Source organism: Canis lupus, chromosome 28, assembly GCF_003254725.2.
Source record: "Canis lupus dingo isolate Sandy chromosome 28, ASM325472v2, whole genome shotgun sequence".
Classification (NCBI taxonomy): domain Eukaryota; kingdom Metazoa; phylum Chordata; class Mammalia; order Carnivora; family Canidae; genus Canis; species Canis lupus.
Window position 1 is genome coordinate 1,152,903 of NC_064270.1, and position 18,713 is coordinate 1,171,615.

Sequence of the window (18,713 nt, forward strand, 5' to 3'; positions counted from 1 at the left end):
TGGAGCATGCTGCAGGGGTGTCTCACTCTTCTGGCCAGGGCTCGAAAGCTTCTATCAGGAAATGGGGCTCAGGCTGGGACCACAGTCCCTGCAGACTGGCTGTTGAAGAACTAGGGCAGAGCTGTAGGCCTTGCAGGCAAAGGCGCCCAATAACTGGGCACTTACTTCGAGGCGATACTGGGTGCGGCACTTGCATGAATGCACTTCCCACTCGCAGTAACAGCTGTGAGAGATGGGTGCTATTATCATCTCCGTGTGATGAATGAGGAACCAGAGGCACTGAAGACTGGATAATGTGCCCAAAAGCCAAGGGAAGTGGAACATGGCAGGGCCAGGGTCTGAGCCATGCCACTTGCACTGAGAACCTGTGATGCCCTGCAAACTCGAGTCCAAGGAAGCTAACAAAAGGATGCCACAAGCCGCGAGGTCAAGGGGTGGAGGGGCTTGGGCTGGAGTGGGTGGATGATGAGACTCAAGCCTGGTTCTAGGTACAAGCTTCCAGGCAAAGGCAGAAGCAGGAAGTGCCACTACCCCTGCTTCTTAAAGGGAGTGGGTGACTTCACTGGGAGGGGCCAGATCTTCCCCAGCTTAGCTCTGACACAAGTTGACCTCCCAATTCCCCACCTATTGGGGACTGAATGACAGCCCAAAACCACATCTGCTGACTACAGACAATGCTGCCTGGGTGACATGTTGGTTGACACTCTACAGAGGACATCTTGTTCTGCATGTGTTCAGTGGGAAAGGAATCATCATAACGTTTCATTCTGTGTTGGCTCCAAGCCCCGAGGCTGCTCCTGGTCCCTGGCCCCGGACAGGCGCTCTGGGCTTCAGGGTCTCCCACCATGTCCTAGGCCAGGGACTGAGTGAGTGCCCTCCGTGGGATCACCTTTCCAACTGCAGGCAGACAAAATTGGGCGGTGGACACATCCTTCCCAGTAATTCCTGCTAGCCGGCCAGATGGCCACTCGGCGGCAGCCTTTCCCCTCCTTGGGGAGGGAACTCCCTCCTTGCAGCCTTCCCCCTGCACTCCTTCTCTGCCCTGTGCTCTAACAAGCCCCTGGGTGAGGATCAGTCACAAGCATGTGAGCTCAGCCGACCCCTTCCCCCCCATACCAGGGTCTTGAGCTGGAGGAGTCCCTCCTGGCCCATAGACCCTCTGCGAAGCCCCAGTGCTAATTTCCCCTGGTTCTGCAAAGTAGCTGGAGGATGGATGGCCCTAGCAGCACAGCGGGGGGCGGGGGGGGGGGAGGGCTCCAGTGTACTCCTGCATTCAGGTCTGTAAGAGCCCCAGGAGGAAGTCACAGGGCATGTTCCCTGCTGGGATTCTCTGAGTTCTCTTGCAAACAGAAGGCAGAAGCTTAGCAACCAGAGGACAGACTCTCCAGCTCAGGGGAGAGTGGGCACCGTGCTGACCAAACCTAACTTGACTGTCAGCACTCCTCAAAGTGCCCATACTGGGGCAGCCCTGGTGGCGCAGCGGTTTAGCACAGCCTACAGCCTGGGGTGTGATCCTGGGGACCCAGGATGGAGTCCCGCATCAGGCTTCCTGTATGGAGCCTGCTTCTCCCTCTGCCTGTGTCTCTGCCCTCTCTCTCTCTCTCTCTCTCTCTCTCTGTCTCTATGAATAAATAAAATCTTTAAAAAAAAAAAGTGCCCATACTGAACCAGGCACTGAGGACAGGGACAGGAGCAGAGGTCCCAGAGCCCAGCCCTGGCTGCTGCAGCGCAGAGAGCAGAGGGCTGCCTCTACTTGGGTCTCCACCCTCATAGTCTCCCTGTGTGCCCAGAGAGACACCTAGGCTACACCTGTCTGGGGATGGTGCCTTTTCTTCAGGTGCACAAAGGCACCTGTAAGTACAGGATCTGAGGCTAGAGTACCTGTGTCCTCTGCATGCCCCCTTTGAACATGCTGCTGCCCAAGGGTGCTATTCTATCCCTCCCGAAAGAGCCTGTCTCCATTAGAAACGACAAATACCCACCATTTGCTTCAACATGGATGGAACTGGAGGGTATTATGCTGAGTGGAGTAAGTCAATCGGAGAAGGACAAACATTATATGGTCTCCTTCATTGGGGGAATATAAAAAATAGTGAATGGGAATAAAGGGGAAAGGAGAAAAAATAAGTGGGAAATATCAGAAAGGGAGACAGAACATAAAGACTCCTAACTCTGGGAAACGAACTAGGGGTGGTGGAAGGGGAGGAGGGCGGGGGGTGGGGGTGACTGGGTGAGGGGCACTGAGGGGGGCACTTGACAGGATGAGCACTGGGTGTTATTCTGTATGTTGACAAATTGAACACCAATAAAAAATAAATTTATTTAAAAAATAATGGTTCTTAAAATTACAATTAAAAAAAAAAAAAAGAGCCTGTCTCCAGCCCTCCTCTCTGCAGCCCCTCCTCCCCAGTCATGTAGAGCACAGCCTGCTTCCGCAAGTGATTTCCAAACAGGATAGAAGCCTCCTATAAGAGTAAATGGTCCTAAGACCTTGAGGCTTCCAGGGTCCCCTCCCCTGGGACATGAGAGGGCAGCCCTCAGGGAAAGGCAGCAACAGGGTTGCTCCCTACAAGAGAGCTGCGGGTGCAGCATGGCCTTGCCCCATCTCAGTTGGAATCTGACTCACTGAGAGTCCATCCCTGACGTCCAGACTTCCTGTACTGTCCAGGACACCTGTTGGGCCTGCCCTCAACAGGAGCTGGAATGCTTCACCACCCTTATTTGGGCAGAATCGGGCTATGTGGTTCCAGTTGTAGGATGGTGGGCGTGCGGGCACTCAGATGTCTTTCTATAAGTATCTGAACTAAAAATAAGGAGAAGCTGCCCTAAGTATTTGTCAATTGATGCCGGGTCATTTTCTTCTGAGAACTTAAATATTGCAGAATGGCTCCTAACTTTAGATCTCAAGGATTCTAACGTTCCTAGCCAGAGGAAGGGGCTTCAAGAGCCTAGACAGGCATCCATCATCTAACACTATCAGGAAGTGCTTGCAGTATGCTCTGGATAGGGCATCCAAGAGCAACCCAAGACCCCTGTCCCCCATAAAGGAGCTCATGGAGTGACAAGGGAGACAGAAGGAAAAATCAGAGTGTCATGGATGACAGCCAGCACCTTCCTGGAAACCTCAGTCTCCACTAGATAGAGGAAGTCTGAATGGAAGCATGTAGAATGGATACTTGCCGTGTGGCCTGCACACCTCCCCTGACCCTTGGCTGCTAGAAGTACCTTGGCTTTCCTTTGGGTCACCATCTCCATGTGATTCCCCCGAGGGCAGGCTCCCAGATGAATACATGGACTTACCCTAACTGGTAAATTAGCATATTCCATCTTCCTGTCAGCAGTGACTGGTTTGAGGGGTGGGGCGGGAGATCCATTTCAGGCCAGTAACAACTCTGGGACTTCAAGGGAAATATGGGGAAACAGGAGTATCTTCCAGAATTTGGTAATTGTGGGGCTGAGAGTGGCCTACTGGAAGGAGAGACCCTGCTGGGACTGAAGCCCCCACAGACGAGGGTCAAGCTGAGACCAAGTCTTCCAAAAAGGTTTTGAGTGCCTGAATCCAGATGTGCCTGCAACACCTCTTCTTGACTTACCAGTCACCTTAGTAAGGAAACACTCTCTTTATCTTAATCTTATCCAAGCTAAGGAACGGTCATCCACAATCAGAAGAGCGCTGATGACTTAGTGGCAGGTCTTTCATAAAGCATTACCAGCAATCAGGTTGGCAAGGCAGAGAGGGGAGCAGAGAATGCCAGCTGTGAACAAGTTGCTTACAACACAACCTCTGATAAATCCAACTGGGGTCCGCAAGCGAAGCAATCATTGCACCTCTGCCTTGGCACGAGCTGTCTGATGCAACGCCTTTCTTGTTCCTGTGGAAAGTTCTTACTTATCCTGTAAGACTTAGTACAAATCCACCTCTTCTGGAAGTCCCCTTCCTCAGTGTTTGGGATCACCCCTGTCACATTGTTGCACCTCTGCTCCCGCTCCCCTTATGCTGTCTGGCAGGTACAAAGATTTATGCTGTGGCACAAAGAATATATACTTCAGGATAAGCAGTTTCTCTCTAGGACCTGGATGATATGTGAGGTTCCTTGGAACTAGTTTCTTTTCCTGCAAGATGCAGAGAGAAGCTGGGAGGATAGAACCTTGAACTAACTGGGAAGTGACCCCAAATCTCCTGAGCATAAAACCAGAAGTGGTTTCGGGTGATAAGACTGAGTATCCAGGACCGAATGATATTGAGGGCTCAAGAAGGAGGTCAAGTTTGGCCACGGAGAAATGAGTGACCATTGCTCCTGTAACTCTGAGGCGGGAAACACTCATGGGGTGCACACAGAACACACGTGGCACACACATGACTGCCACTGCTGTGGGCGCTTCTGTCTTCGCTGCCCGAGGTCCCAGATCAAGTAGAGCACAGCGAGCATCCCACTGGGGAAAGGATCGCGTCAGGGGCTGGAAGTGCAGAAGGAAAGGGAGCAGTCCGATTGTTTTTCACCCCTGGGTTGATCCTGGGCCCCACTCCTCTTATCTAAAAATGGGGACTTAAGACCCTAACATGTAGAAAGGACTCGCTGAGACAGCCTCTTCTGCTCATTTGTCCCCAGCCCACCCCCACCCTGAAATGTAAGCGGACCTCATGGTCCGGCGGAACACAGGCGTGCTCCTGTGATCGAGCTGCCTGGGCGCTGTCGCCATTCGTTCTCCCTTCCCCTCCACTGGGCTCATGGACGGGTGCACCTCTCAGAGAGACCAGGCCAGTGGCCGGGGTCCCTCTCATCCCCCAGAGGCGGCTTGATGCTGCAAATTAAACAACATGAGGTCTGAATGCAAGTTGAGGCTTCAGTCCTCTCCTGAGTGGAGCCCTGGGCCAGCCTGGGTGACCAGCTCTCCCTGTGGCTGCTGGCTGTGTGTTAGGGTCTCAAGCCTTCCCCCTGGCATGGTTGTGAGGTGCAGAAACCTCTGACTCCCTGTCCACCAGCCTGGGAACCTCCTGACACTGCTCAGGCTCCATCCCACCTTCCCATCTTGTTGGGCAGACTGCAGCGGTCACCTCCGAGTGCCAGGCCCAGCTCCTCTCACAGGACCGTGGTATCCCCTGCCTCCCCGGGAAGGCCCTAGACCCAGGGGGACCCTGCACCTGCAGGAGTCGTGCAGCTTCCAGAGAGACAAAGTAAGAGGAAAACCGAGGGGCAAGGCTAGCAGAGCAAAGATGTCTCAGGGGTGAGGTGGGGGCCTCCGTCCACAGCCAGAGAGCACACCGAGTCAGACCATCAGCTCCCTAAATCCAGCTCAGCACCCCTGGCTCCGCCAGCCATATGCCCTGGTGCCCCAACATGCCCACTGAGCAGGGAATTCCTCACCCAGGGTCTCTGTCATACATGGAGGTCTGCAGCCATCAGCCAGCCAGGAGGACCAAGGGGTGCCCACCCTAGACTGGGGGAGTCAGAGAGGGACCCTGGGAGTAAGCAGTATTTAAACTAAAAACAAAAGGAGAAGTGAAGAGAGGGGCCATGTAATGGGCCCAGGCAGGGAAGGTGTCCAGGCAGACGAAAAGGCACCAGCAAAGGCCATGCAGCCAGAGCAGGAGTCCGGGCCTGGGAAAGAAGGTGGCAGCTCAGAGAGCAGCAGGGGGTGGGGGGTGGCAAACTGAGGCTTCTCAGGGTTCTTCAGAGGATGAAGGTAGGACAGCTAGCTGCGACACAGCTGCCCTGAGCAGGAACTAGAATCCAGAGGCCACCAGAAAGAAAGAGAGGTTGACCCGAGGCTATGAAAGGCAAGGGAACATGCCTTCAGCTTCCAGAAATAGCACCATAATTAAGAGGAAAATAATCCTGGTGGCTGACCAGACAGTACCAAAACTTGTGCCCACTTTGTTTTTCCCAAGCAGTCTTTGCTAATTAATTCTTAAAGATTCTCACAATGGGATTAAAACACTCAGCTACAGAAGCCAAACTGATCAATACCTTTCCAGGCTAATGGAGGGGCTGGAGGCAGGGAGCCGGCTTTGGCCCGAGGTAGAACCAAAGGCACTCCAGGAATGGGGAGTGGTCCTGAAAGGGGCAGGATCGGCCCCCACGCCCCCGGGCATCCCAGACCCGCTGGCCAGCAGGTGGTGACATCACACGCTGTCACACCTAGCAGGGTTGCTGCTGGAATGTTTTGGGAGCCAGAGGTTCTGGAAGCAGGGGGAGCCCGAGGCCGCTCTGGTGGGGTGCGTGGTGGTGTCCAGGGAGGGCAGGACGGGAAGGAACACCCAGCTAACGCTACACGCACTGGTTGAGGGGGTGGCTCATCTTCGAATGTCTCCGCGGGAGCGCGGAGCCTAATACGCCTGACTCCATGGTGAGTGGAGAGGAAGGACCCTTAGACCAGAACATGTGAGTCTCCATCCGTCATTGCTTAGCCAGTGGCTCAAGACCAGACACGACATGACGCCCAGCTCAGTGGCCACTCTGCCCCGGGACTGGCCACAGGAAGCCTGCCGAATCACACTCAGAGGGCTTCGAGAATGCCCTGAAGGTGTGTGGGCACAGCCCGAAGTGCAGGAGGGGACTCTCCTCCACGGGCCCTCAGCCGCTGGAGAGGGTGTCCTCAGCTGTCCCAGAGGCCGCGGGGTATGTGAGGAGCAGAGCATGCTAGGAAGCAGCTCTGGGCAGGAACTCAGGTCAGAAGGGAGATTGTCCTCCCCATCAACATTACCAGAAGTCACGGAGCCGAGCGGAGGCCTCCAGAAAGCTGTGTGAGTCCAGGTGGGGGGCAGCCCACACACTCAGCCTTGGGGCTTCAGACCAGGGAAGGCCCCTGTGCAAGACTGCCTTTGCAGAGAGCAGGGGAGGCTGGAAGCAATGTAGAATAACTAATTAATGATGGTAAAGTATTGTGGAAGGGGAAAGCGCTGCATAACCATTAAGTGGTGGGGTTATTATTATTCATGCAATATTCATACTGTGCTCCTCAGCCTCTGAGAAGCTCTACTCCTCTGCAGTCCTTGGAGACCAGCTGAGGGAAGCATGTGGGGGGGGGAAGGGGGCTGTGGGATGACAGCTGGCCTGGCCCTCGGGGAAGGCCCGAGAGAGCACCAGGGCCTTGGCAATGCCACACCGTCTGCCTCCATCCACCAGGACTGAGGGTCTCTCTGAGCCCTACTGTGTGTCAGGGTCCGTGTCAGGCATTTCTTTTAAGGCAGCTGTAACATTTGCAGAGCTGAGATCATGCCACTGTCTAAATATGTAAAAGTTAGAGACCCGCCCACACAGGGCCCAGCCCTGTTTGTTCCCCAGAGCCCTGCAGTCCATTCCCCACGGGTCATCTTTCCAAGGGGGAAGCTCACCCTCCCAAGGGCCCAAGGCCTGGCTGATCTTCTGGGTGGAGCAGGAGGAGGCAGGGCCTGGCCTGGCCTCCCAAATGCCAGGATGCGGCAGGCTTCAGGACCTGGCCTTCTGCTCGACACCTCACTTTCCTGGCTGTACTTCTGGCCAATGCTGAGGCATGCCTCCCAGATGAGCTCACCAAGGGGAGGAAGGAAGTGAGATTTTTCTGGTTATCTGCCAAGGAATGCCTGTTGGTCACTCAAACAAGAGCAGTCCCTCTCTTGCTGTCTCGTTCCCAGGCCCCCACAAAGCTGGGTTTCCTCCCTGCACATACCACTCTCACTCCCAGCACAGACAAGTCCCCCTTCCTTATGAGTGTGTGCTGCCCCTGTTCCTGAACTTTGGAAACACTTTATGACAAGATTGAAAAGAAAATTCTCTTTGCATTTGGATAAAGGTATGAATGACGTGGGGATCCTTTAAGGCCAGAGTAGGGACAGGGGTCTTTCAGCCTCCTTTTCCCAGGAAGCCCCAGCAGGTGAGAGGCCAACTCAGGGTCACATGTCTGAATAGGAGAGTCCTGGGGTTTGAACCTGGGTCAGCCTGCCTCCAGGAAAGGGTCTCACACTGGCACACAAGGTGGGACAGTGGCTCTGAGTCAACCGTAGTTTCTTAATGTTCCATGTGTGGCTCAATGACTAGGCTCATCTGCACCGTGAGAGGATCTCTGTTCTTAGCGTTCCAAGGTCAGCCCGGGAACCCTCTCTGAGTGTCTCCAGAGCCTTCCCTGGCTCATCCCCATTCAACGTTGTTTTGTTTTCTGTGGGGCCAAGCATGGACCGACTACAAGCTATGACAGACACCAACACCTCAACCACAGCCTCTGACCTCGGGCCACATGCTGCCTCCAATGGGGAAGTGGGGATAAGGTGTGCAATGAGGCCTGCAGGCCAGCAGACCCTGCAAGCGTGGCTTTGGATAAATCCCGCCTGTCTTCTCTCCCAGACAGGCAGACGTAAAGACAGATATGCTAGTAGGATTGTGAGGACCTCTCTGAGAGAGTATCTCCCAGGGCCCTAGGGAGGTTGAGCACAAATCCCACAAGGAGCAGATGATACATGAAAAGAAGGCTTCAAAGCTAGACGGAAACTTGACACCTATCCCACTTGGCTGGAAAGCCAAAGCACAAGATGGGACATGTGATGGGGCTGGAAGAGAGGTACCTGTGGACACAGTAAACATTTTGGTCTCTCCTGGCAACAGTGGGAAGCTGTTAAAGGATTTTAGCCAGGCAGGGAGTAATCAACTCTCATTCAGTAGAACTCCTCCTCCAGGAAGCCCTCCTGGACACCCTAGTTTGGGTTAGGCGCTTCTCTATTTCGCTCCAGGTTTCCTTCATCTCAGCACTTAACACACCACATTGCAACTGTCCTTCCTGTAGAATGTCAATTCCTTCAGATATGGCCTTGACTTTGTGTCATAGCAGAGCCTGATAAAAATCAATATTTGCTTAACAAAAGAGAAAGCCTCAATGTCCATGTGTCCCAGTATTGTAGGACGGCCCAAGAGCCTAGCTCCAGGCCCTTTACCTCTTCCCCTGGACAGCAAGCCCTTGATAGCATGGCCCAAAGGTTTGCATGGGTTTCTGAGGGGGTACAGCCAGGTTCCAGGCAGAAATTCCCCAGCTGCTCATCTGTTTTGTTCAGACAAGCAGGAGAGAGCAAGCCAGTTCATCTTACTGAGAACCATTAGCCCGTTATTTAATGGAATCAAATTTAATAAAAGGAGCAATTCAGGCAATTCTGGAGGATAAATGAGGGTCTGGATGTGACAGAGATGCTTACAGTGACTTTAAAGAGGAAACACAAGTGGTTTAATTTGGAAATGAGTGAAAAAGTCTGCTAATCTGTGTGACAGCCAGGTCAGCTCCCACCCAGGGTTCAAGGACCATGGGGATTTCCCAGCAGGCACTTTGCTGAGGTCACCTCTCCTGCCTTTACCACAGGGCATCTTCGTCCCCAGGATCTCCCAGGATCAGTGCTGTGTGTCTGAGAGATGTTAAGTAACCCATACCCCTCTCCTCAAAGAGCTTCCTCCAAATCACCCATCTACCAGGTTCTTAAAAACTCATTTCAGACTTCCATTTCTTCTCACTAAATATAGCTTAAAACCTAGATATTGTACAAAAACAAACAAACATAAGAAGATCCTGAAAGATGGAGAGATGAAGGCATACTACCTGAGGACCTTGGGACCCCCCCCCCTCCACTGGATGCAGCATGTAGCCTGAGGTCGAAGCATGGTTGACACAGCTCATAAAAATATGAGTCAATAAAAAAGACTTTTATTCTTCTCTAAGATTTCTAAATCATGTTTGACAGTTTGGGGCTAAAAAATAGCATGTCTAAAGTTGTTCTCAATATATGTAGAGAAAATATTAAAGAGAGGAAAGGAGCATAGAGACACAATTTCTGCTTTTCGCTCAAAGTGTTAAAATGTTGACAACAATAGATGGTGATGTGTTATGTATATATAATGTAACACCTACAGCAACAGTTGAAAGTACATCCAATTCCACTATAGGCAAATCAAATGGAATTCTAAAAAATGTTCCAGTAATACACAGGAAGGTAGGAAAAAGAGAAATGAAAAACAGAGAAAAAGGAGAAATCAAAATATAAAGTGGCAGACTGAAAGCTCTAACATATCAAGAACTACATTAAACATGAACTGCTTATATGAACCAATTAAAAAACATGTTTGCAAAGTCTATTAAGAAAATGATTAAACCATAAACTGTCTACAAGAAATTCACTCTGAATATGATATAGATAGCTAGAAAGTAAAAGAATGAAAAAAAAATCCATGCAGACATTAACAAAAAGAAAGAAGAGTGATTATATTTAAATCAGATACATTTCAGAACAAAGAAAATCATAGACCCAGAGATATTATGTGGTATTATATTACATTACATAATGATAAGAGTCAATCCACCAAATTGACACAGTAATCCTAAATTCCTATAATCAAACAATAGAGTTGTAAAATATATAAAGCAAAAACTGATAATACTGAAAGGAAAAATAGACAGATGCATGGTAGTTAAAGCTTCAATAGCCCTCTTTCAACAATTGATAGGACAACTAGACAGAAAATCAGTAAGGAAATTTTAAAAATTCAACCATACTATCAAGCAACAGGATTCAACACCAGCAGAATATACAACTCTTCAAGCACTTATGTAAGATATATCAAGATGTCTATATTCTGCATCAAATATCAACAAAATTAGAATAACTTCAATCATATAAAGTGTGATCACAATGAATCAACAATAGAAAGATAACAAGAAATTTCCCAAACACTTGGAAACTAACGATACTTCTACATAACTCATGGATCAAAGAGGAAGTCCCAAGAGAAATAAAAATATTTATTAATTAAGTGAAAATGAAAACATACATATCAGAACTTTGGGGACATAGCTAAAGCAGTGCTGAGAGGGCAATTTGTAGTACTAAATGCTTATGTTAGGAAAGAGGTAAAGTCTTTGAACAGTAATCTAATATCTCACTTGAAGAAACCAAGAGGACATCAAAATAAAGCCAGAACACACAGAAGAAAGTAAATAATAAAGACAAGAGCAGAAGTCAATGAGGTTAAAAACAGAAAAATAATAGAAAAAATGAGTGAAACAAAAAAATCCAACTCTTTGAAAAGATTGATCAATCTGACAAACCTCTAATAAGACTGACAAGGGAAAAAAGAGAGATGACACCAATATCAGAAGTGAAACAGAGATATCACTACAGATCCTATAGACATCAGAAGTGTCATAAGGGAATACTATGAACAACTCTACACATAAAAACCCGGTGACTTAGGGGCACCTGGGTGATGTAATCAGTTAAGCAACTGATTCTTGGTGTCAGCCAGGTCATGATCTAAGGGTAGTGAGACCAAGCCCTATGAAGGGCTCCATGCTCAGTGGGGAACCTGCTTGAGATTCTCTCTTTCCCCATTTGCCCCTCCCCTCATGTATATGCACTTGCTCATGCACGCAGTGTGCTCTGTCTCTCTCTCATAAATAAAGTCTTTAAAAAAACTGGTAATTTAGATACAATGGGCCAATTCCTCAAATAATAGAAACTGTAACAACTCATCCAATATGAAATAGATACTTTGAATAGCTCTATAACTATTAAGGAAATTGAATTCATAATCTACAAACCACGAAAAAGAAATTCACAGACCCAGATAGTTTCAGGGAAGAATTCTAGCAAATGTTTAAAGAAAAATTAACAAGAATTATACACAACCTCATCCAGAAAATAGAAGAGGAGGAAACACTTCCTAATTTATTTTATGAAGTCGACATTACCATGACATTAGAACCAGAGAAAAAAGGTGCAAAAAACTACAGACCAGTGTCCCTTACGAATAAAGACTCAAAAACCCTTACCAAAATGTTATCAAGTAGAACTCAGCAAAATAAAAAAAAAAATTATAAATCATGACTAAATGGAGTCCGTTCAAGGATGCAAGGCTGGAGTGATATTCAAAAATCCATCAATGCAGTCCACCACATTAACAAACGACAGAAAAATAAAATCACATGATCATACTGAGTGATGCAGGAAAAGCATTTGACAAGATTCTATATCCACTTATGACAAAAATTCTCAGAAAACTGGAAAAGAGGGAAACACCTTCAACTTGATAAAGAATCTACAAAAAATCCTATACCTAACATCATACTTAATTGTAAGAAATAAGATGATTTCCCACTACAATCAAGGACAAGTTAAAGTTGTCACTCTACCTGTTCAACATGGTACTGGAAGTTCCTGCCAGTCCAATAAGGCAAGAAAAGGAAATAAAAAGCACATACCATTCAAAAAGGGAAAAATACAACCATTTGTAGATCATGGTCCATGCAGTAAATCCTAAAGGATCTTAAAAAAAAAAAAACTTTTAGAATTAGTAAGCTAGTTCACTAAGGTGGCAAAATAGAAGATTGACATACACAAATCTATTATAATTCTATATACCAACAATGACACATAGAGAAAATTTAAATACAATTTACTATCACTTCTCAAAAAATACTTAGGTATAGATCTAATACAGGTACAGGTCTCACATATTAAAAATTCCACAATGGTGATGAGAGAAACAAAAAAAGAATCTTAATAAATAGAAAAGCTGTCAAATCTCCCCAAATTGATCTATAAATTTAATGTAATTCCTATCAAAATCCTGGCAGGATTTTTTTTGTGGCTGTAGATAAGATTATTCTAAAATTTACATGGAAAGGTAAAGGAAATAGAATTGCTATAAACCTTTTTTTGAAAATGAAGAATAAGGGATCCCTGGGTGGCGCAGCAGTTTGGCGCCTGCCTTTGGCCCAGGGCGCGATCCTGGAGACCCGGCATCAAATCCCACGTTGGGCTCCCGGTGCATGGGGCCTGCTTCTCCCTCTGCCTGTGTCTCTGCCTCTCTCTCTGTGTGTGACTATCATAAATAAATAAAAAAAATTAAAAAAAAAGAAAATGAAGAATAAAGTAGGTGGGATCACTCTCCACCTTGAAACTTACACACCTACAGAAATCAAGACTGTGTGGTATGGGCAGAGGGGCAGATACATACATCAGTGGAAAAGAAAAGATGACCCAGAAATAGTCCATACAAGTATGACTGGACAAGAGAGTAAAATTAATTAAATAGAGGAAGAATAGCTTTTTTCCACCAATGGTGCTGGAGCAATTGGATGTCTATAGGCAGCAACAACAACAATAAAGTATGCTGAGCTAAATTCACAAACGAACTCCAAGTGGATCATAGATTTAAATGTTAAATATAAAAGTATACAACTCTGTAAAAGGTGAAATATAAATGGAGTGGTTTATGTCAAGGGAACCAGGAAGCCATTAAAGGAGATGGACCTTATGCATGTCCTTACTGGGTAGACCCATGAACTTTTTAATTGGGCCAACCTGTAAATATTGCAAGGATTCAGCCCCAACACCTACAACTTACTAAGAGAAGGCTTAGTGATAACCTTAGCAACCAATTATACTCAGTCAATATTACTTTTCTGCTGCCAACACCAATAAAAATTCTTTGTAAACAACATACAGGCAATCCTGATGTTTGTCTTTAGGAACCCTTGACTTCTGTCCCCTGGCGGGCAGGGGGTGGGGGAGGCAGCCACACTATTTGTATTGCTGCCCAAATCTTCTGTGCTTTAGAATTATAATTAGAAGGTCCCCAATCAATGCTTTTATTTTCATTTTGGCTCAGCTTTTTTTTTTTTTTTTTTAAGTTGACAACTTTTAGGAGAAAACAGAAGGTAAAATCTTGGAGACTTTACAAGTGTGTGGTGAAAACTTCTCAGATGTGCTATCAAAAGTGTGATCTGTAAGAGGGAAAAAAATCAGTAAATTAGACTTAATAAAAATTAAGTACTTTTGTTTTGTGAAAAACAAAAGGAGGATGAAAACACCAACTAGAGACTGGGAAAAAATATTTTCAGATCACATATTTGACAAAGGACTCATAGCCAGAATATATTAAGAACTCTTAAAATTTCAATAGTAAAGGAAAATCCAAGCAAACCAATTAGACCCAGCAATTGCACTGCTGGGATTTACCCCAAAGATTCAGATGCAATGAAATGCCGGGACACCTGCACCCCGATGTTTCTAGCAGCAATGTCCACAAATAGCCAAACTGTGGAAGGAGCCTTGGTGTCCATCGAAAGATGAATGGATAAAGAAGATGTGGTCTATGTATACAATGGAATATTCCTCAGCCATTAGAAGTGACAAATACCCACCATTTGCTTCGACGTGGATGGAACTGGAGGGTATTATGCTGAGTGAAGTAAGTCAATCAGAGAAGGACAAACATTATAAGGTCTCATTCATTTGGGGAATATAGAAAATAGTGAAAGGTAATAAAGGGGAAAGGAGAGAAAATGAGTGGGAAATATCAGTGAGGATGACAGAACATGAGAGACTCCTACTCTGGGAAACGAACAAGGGGTAGTGGAAGGGGAGGAGGGCGGGGGGATGAGGTGACTGGGTGACAGGCACTGAGGGGGGGGGGCGGTGACGGGATGAGCACTGGGTGTTATACTATATGCTGGCAAATAGAACTCCTCCAATAAAAAAAAAATACACACACACACATACACACACACACACACAAAGGAAAAGGGTAAAAGTCACGGAGAGAATTCTGGCTTGAAGAGGACATTTCTCTTCCCCTTCCTGGGGTTCTCCCTCTTCCTTTTCCTTCTGCTGACTTTCTGAGTGACCCTACTGTTTATTTTCTTTTGTTACACTTGTGATAAATTGTTGCACAGCAAAAGAAAAAACTAACATGTCAAGAATTCTTTCTTCCTGGAATCTGCTCACTGCATTATTCTGAACTGTTGTCTTGGCAGGAATCTGAAACAGGGGAAAAGCTGTCAGGAAATATTTTTACAAAGATCTCAGGGACTAAGAGCCAAAGAATAAAGTGATGACTTTGACTTGTAAGATAAAAACGAATTTAATTCTCTTTACCCTGGCCTCTGCCATCTTTTCATTATAAATTAAGGGATGGGGGGAAGCCTCCATTCTCTTCAATAACTCTGGCTCTTTCAATGAAGAATGTTTTAGGCACTGGAACATAATTACAGTGATACTGTACTTCTTTTACTATCATGATTATAATAATACATAGATTTCAGCGCGTGGTTTCCAACAGAATTAAAATGGAGACAGATGGCTGACATTTTGGTTGGAATTAAGAGTCCATAGGAATATTTTATCTGGCAGTCTTTTAAAAAGGAAGGTGCACACCTCTAAGAACATGCCTAGAAATTTCACCACATATTTTCAGCAGCTATTCTTATAGCAATATATTACCAAAATTTAACAATATTGATTGGTTGGTAGTTAAGTGGAAAATAATTTATTTAAAATTGTGACAACCATAATCCAAAATCTATCTTTAAGTCTTTTTATCATCATGTCAAAGGAACATGAGTCTTTCTCAGATAGATATCTTCTTCTTCCAAATGTGAAGCCCTGAGAAGGACCCAAGAGCAGTTATGCATTATCTACTGCAGGATGGATAACTGAAATCATTAGAATACCAGGCAAACTTCAAAATGAGGAATTTTCTATGAAAGAAAAGGAGATGGAAGCTTCTAAAATATCATTGGCATAAAAGACAATGGCTAGGGAGTAAAGAAGGCTAAAGAAACAAAGTCACCAAGTGCAGCACTTGCCCCTCTACTGGCTCCTTTGCTGAGCACAGTGAAGGCTATAAAGGGAATTGGTAAGTCCACTGAAAATATTAGACTGTGATCGATTATGTGAAAGTGTTTCGTCAATGTTAACTTTCCTGCAGTTGCTAACTGTGCTGTGGTTATGCAAGACATTGTCTCTGTTTTTAAGAAATACACATTAATGTATTTAGGGGTTTAAAAAAACATGACATATACAACATAATTTCAAATGGCTCTGAAAAAAAGATATCTCTTTCTATTTATAGAAGTATATATAGCCTCATTTGTTTTATATCTCTCTAGAGACATAAGATATGGTAGATTTCTTGATTAAGAAATCAGCAAATCATACAGGTGTTAAAAGACACTTATATTATTATTCTTGCAACTTTTTTTCAAGTTTGAAACTATCCTGAAATAAAAGATTGAGAGAGCAGTTTAAAAAGTCATGTCAGTTTTCCATGATGAAGCTACTTTCTATTCTTAGCTGGGAGGCAGTTTGGTATTAGAGCTAAAAATACAGCTTTACAGCATCAAACTATTTGCATTTGAATCCCAGCATTCTCACTCACCTGCTATAGTTTGATGCTGTAAAGTTGTATTTTTAGCTCTAATACCAAACTGCCTCCCACCTCTGGTAGGCTACTTTATCACTCTGTGCCTCAATTTCCTCATCTGTGAAATGAGCATGATGATAAGAGCATCTGCTTTGTGGGCTATTTGTGAGAAACAAATGAGATCTACCTAGAGTGCTGGGTGAGGCACCATGCTCAGAATCAGTTCTCAGGAAGTGGGCTTTTATGATGCATCCAAGGAAAGCAATCTACACATAAGAGACAAGGTATAGTAAGAGCCAAGATGAGTTTAATGTCAAAGAGGAAGAGAGAAGAAGGAGAAGAAAGAGGAGGAGGAGGAGGAGGAGGGGGAAGTGACGAAGAAGAAGGCAGAGGAGGGGAAGGGATTTTACCTATAAGTTATCAAATTCATAAGCTGCAGTGAATACAAGAGTGTGGCAGGACTCAACACAGACAGAAAAAGTGGCACAGAATAAGAATCCCATTAACAGTTCAAACATACATTAAATGCATATATAAACTAGAAGAGGCACTGTAAAGCAGAGGAGACAGGAAAGATGGTTCAATAAATGATAATAAGACAATTCATGTTTCACATAGAAAAACACTGGGGGCAGGGCAAGATGGCAGAGGAGTAGGGGTCCTCAACTCACCTGGCCCCACCAACTTATCTAGGTAACTTTCAACGATCCTGAACACCTACAAATTTGACCTGAGATTTAAAGAGAGAACAGCTGGAAAGCTACACAGAGAAGGGTGTTCACTTATAACAAGAATCATCTAGGGTGAAATTTACTTAGGTCGTGGTTGATATTCTTGACTCAGTCCACTCATACAGCTGTTCTACACAGAGCAAAAAGACTAGAAAGAAGAACTCACCACAAAAGAAAGAATCAGAAACAGTACACTCTCCACAGAATTACAGAATTTGGATTACTATTCGATGTCAGAAAGCCAATTCAGAAGCACAATTATAAAACTACCAGTGGCTCTGGAAAAAACCAAAGGGATTCAGGAGACTTCATGACTGCAGAATTTAGATCTAATCAGGCTGAAATTAAAAATCAATTAAATGAGATGCAATCCAAACTGGAGGTCCTAACAACGAGTGTTAATGAGGTAGAAGAAAGAGTGAGTGACATAGAAGACAAGTTGATGGCAAGGAAGGAAGCTGAGGAAAAAAAAGAGAAAAACAAGTAAAGACCATGAGGAAAGGTTAAGGGAATAAATGACAGCTTCAGAAGGAAGAATGTACATATAATTGGGGTTCCAGAAAACGCTGAGAGGGACAGAGGGCCAGAAAGCATATTGGAAGAAATCATAGCTGGAAATGTCCCTAATTTGGGGAGGGAAATAGACATTCAGATCCAGGAGATAGAGAGATCTCCCCCCAAAAATCAATAAAAACCAGTCAACACCTCAACATTAATAGTGAAACTTGCAAATTCCAAAGATAAAGAGAAAATCCTTAAAGCAGCAAGAGACAAGAGATCCCTAACAGCAGATTAGATTAGATTAACAGCAGACCTCTTCACAGAGACCTGGCAGGTGAGAAAGGGCCAGCAAGATATATTCAGGGTCCTAAATGCAGCCAAGAATACTTTACCCAGCAAGGCTTTCAATCAGAATAGAAGGAGAGATAAAGAGCTTCCAAGATAGGCAGAAACTGAAAGAATATGTGACCACCAAACCAGCTCTGCAAGAAATATTAAGGGGGACTCTGTAAAAGAAAGAGGAAACCCAAAGAAATAATCCACAAAAACAGGGACTGAATAGGTCCTATTCAATGACACTCAATTCATATCTTTCAATAGTAACTCCGAATGTGAATGGGCTAAATGATCCCATCAAAACATGCAGGGTTTTAGACTGGATAAAAAAGGAAGACCCATCTATTCGCTAGCTATAAGAGACTCATTTGAGACCTAAGGACACTTACAGCCTGAAAATGAAAGGTTGGAGAACCATTTATCATTCAAATCCTCCTGAAAAGAAAGCAGGGAAAGCAATCATATCAGATAAATTAAAGTTTATCCCAAAGACTGTAGTAAGAGATGAAGAGGGACACTATATCATACTTAAAGGATCTATCCAACAAGAGGACCTGGCAATCATGAATATTTATGCCCCTAATGTGGGAGCTGCCAAGTATATCAATCAATAACCAAAGAAAAGACATACTTAGATAAAAATACACTAACACTGGGAGACTTCAACACGGCACTTTCTGCAAATGACATATCTTCTAAGCACAACATCTCCAAAGAAACAATAGCTTTAAATACCCACCATTTGCTTCAATGTGGATGGAACTGGAGGGTATTATGCTGAGTGAAATAAGTCAATCGGAGAAGGACAAACATTATATGGTCTCATTCATTTGGGGAATATAAATAATAGTGAAAGGGAATAGAAGGGAAGGGAGAAGAAATGGGTAGGAAATATCAGAAAGGGAGACATAATATAAAGACTCCTAACTCTGGGAAACGAACTAGAGGTGGTGTAAGGGGAGGAGGGCCGGGGTGGGGGGTGAATGGG

General features: G+C 45.3%; 1 protein-coding gene across 2 annotated transcripts in view; it reads right to left on the reverse strand.

Annotated features, from left to right (window-relative positions):
- TMEM273 (transmembrane protein 273) overlaps positions 1 to 18,713 on the reverse strand; it is a 58,384-nt gene that overhangs the window by 32,083 nt on the left and 7,588 nt on the right. The gene's annotated exons all lie outside the window — the stretch shown is intronic.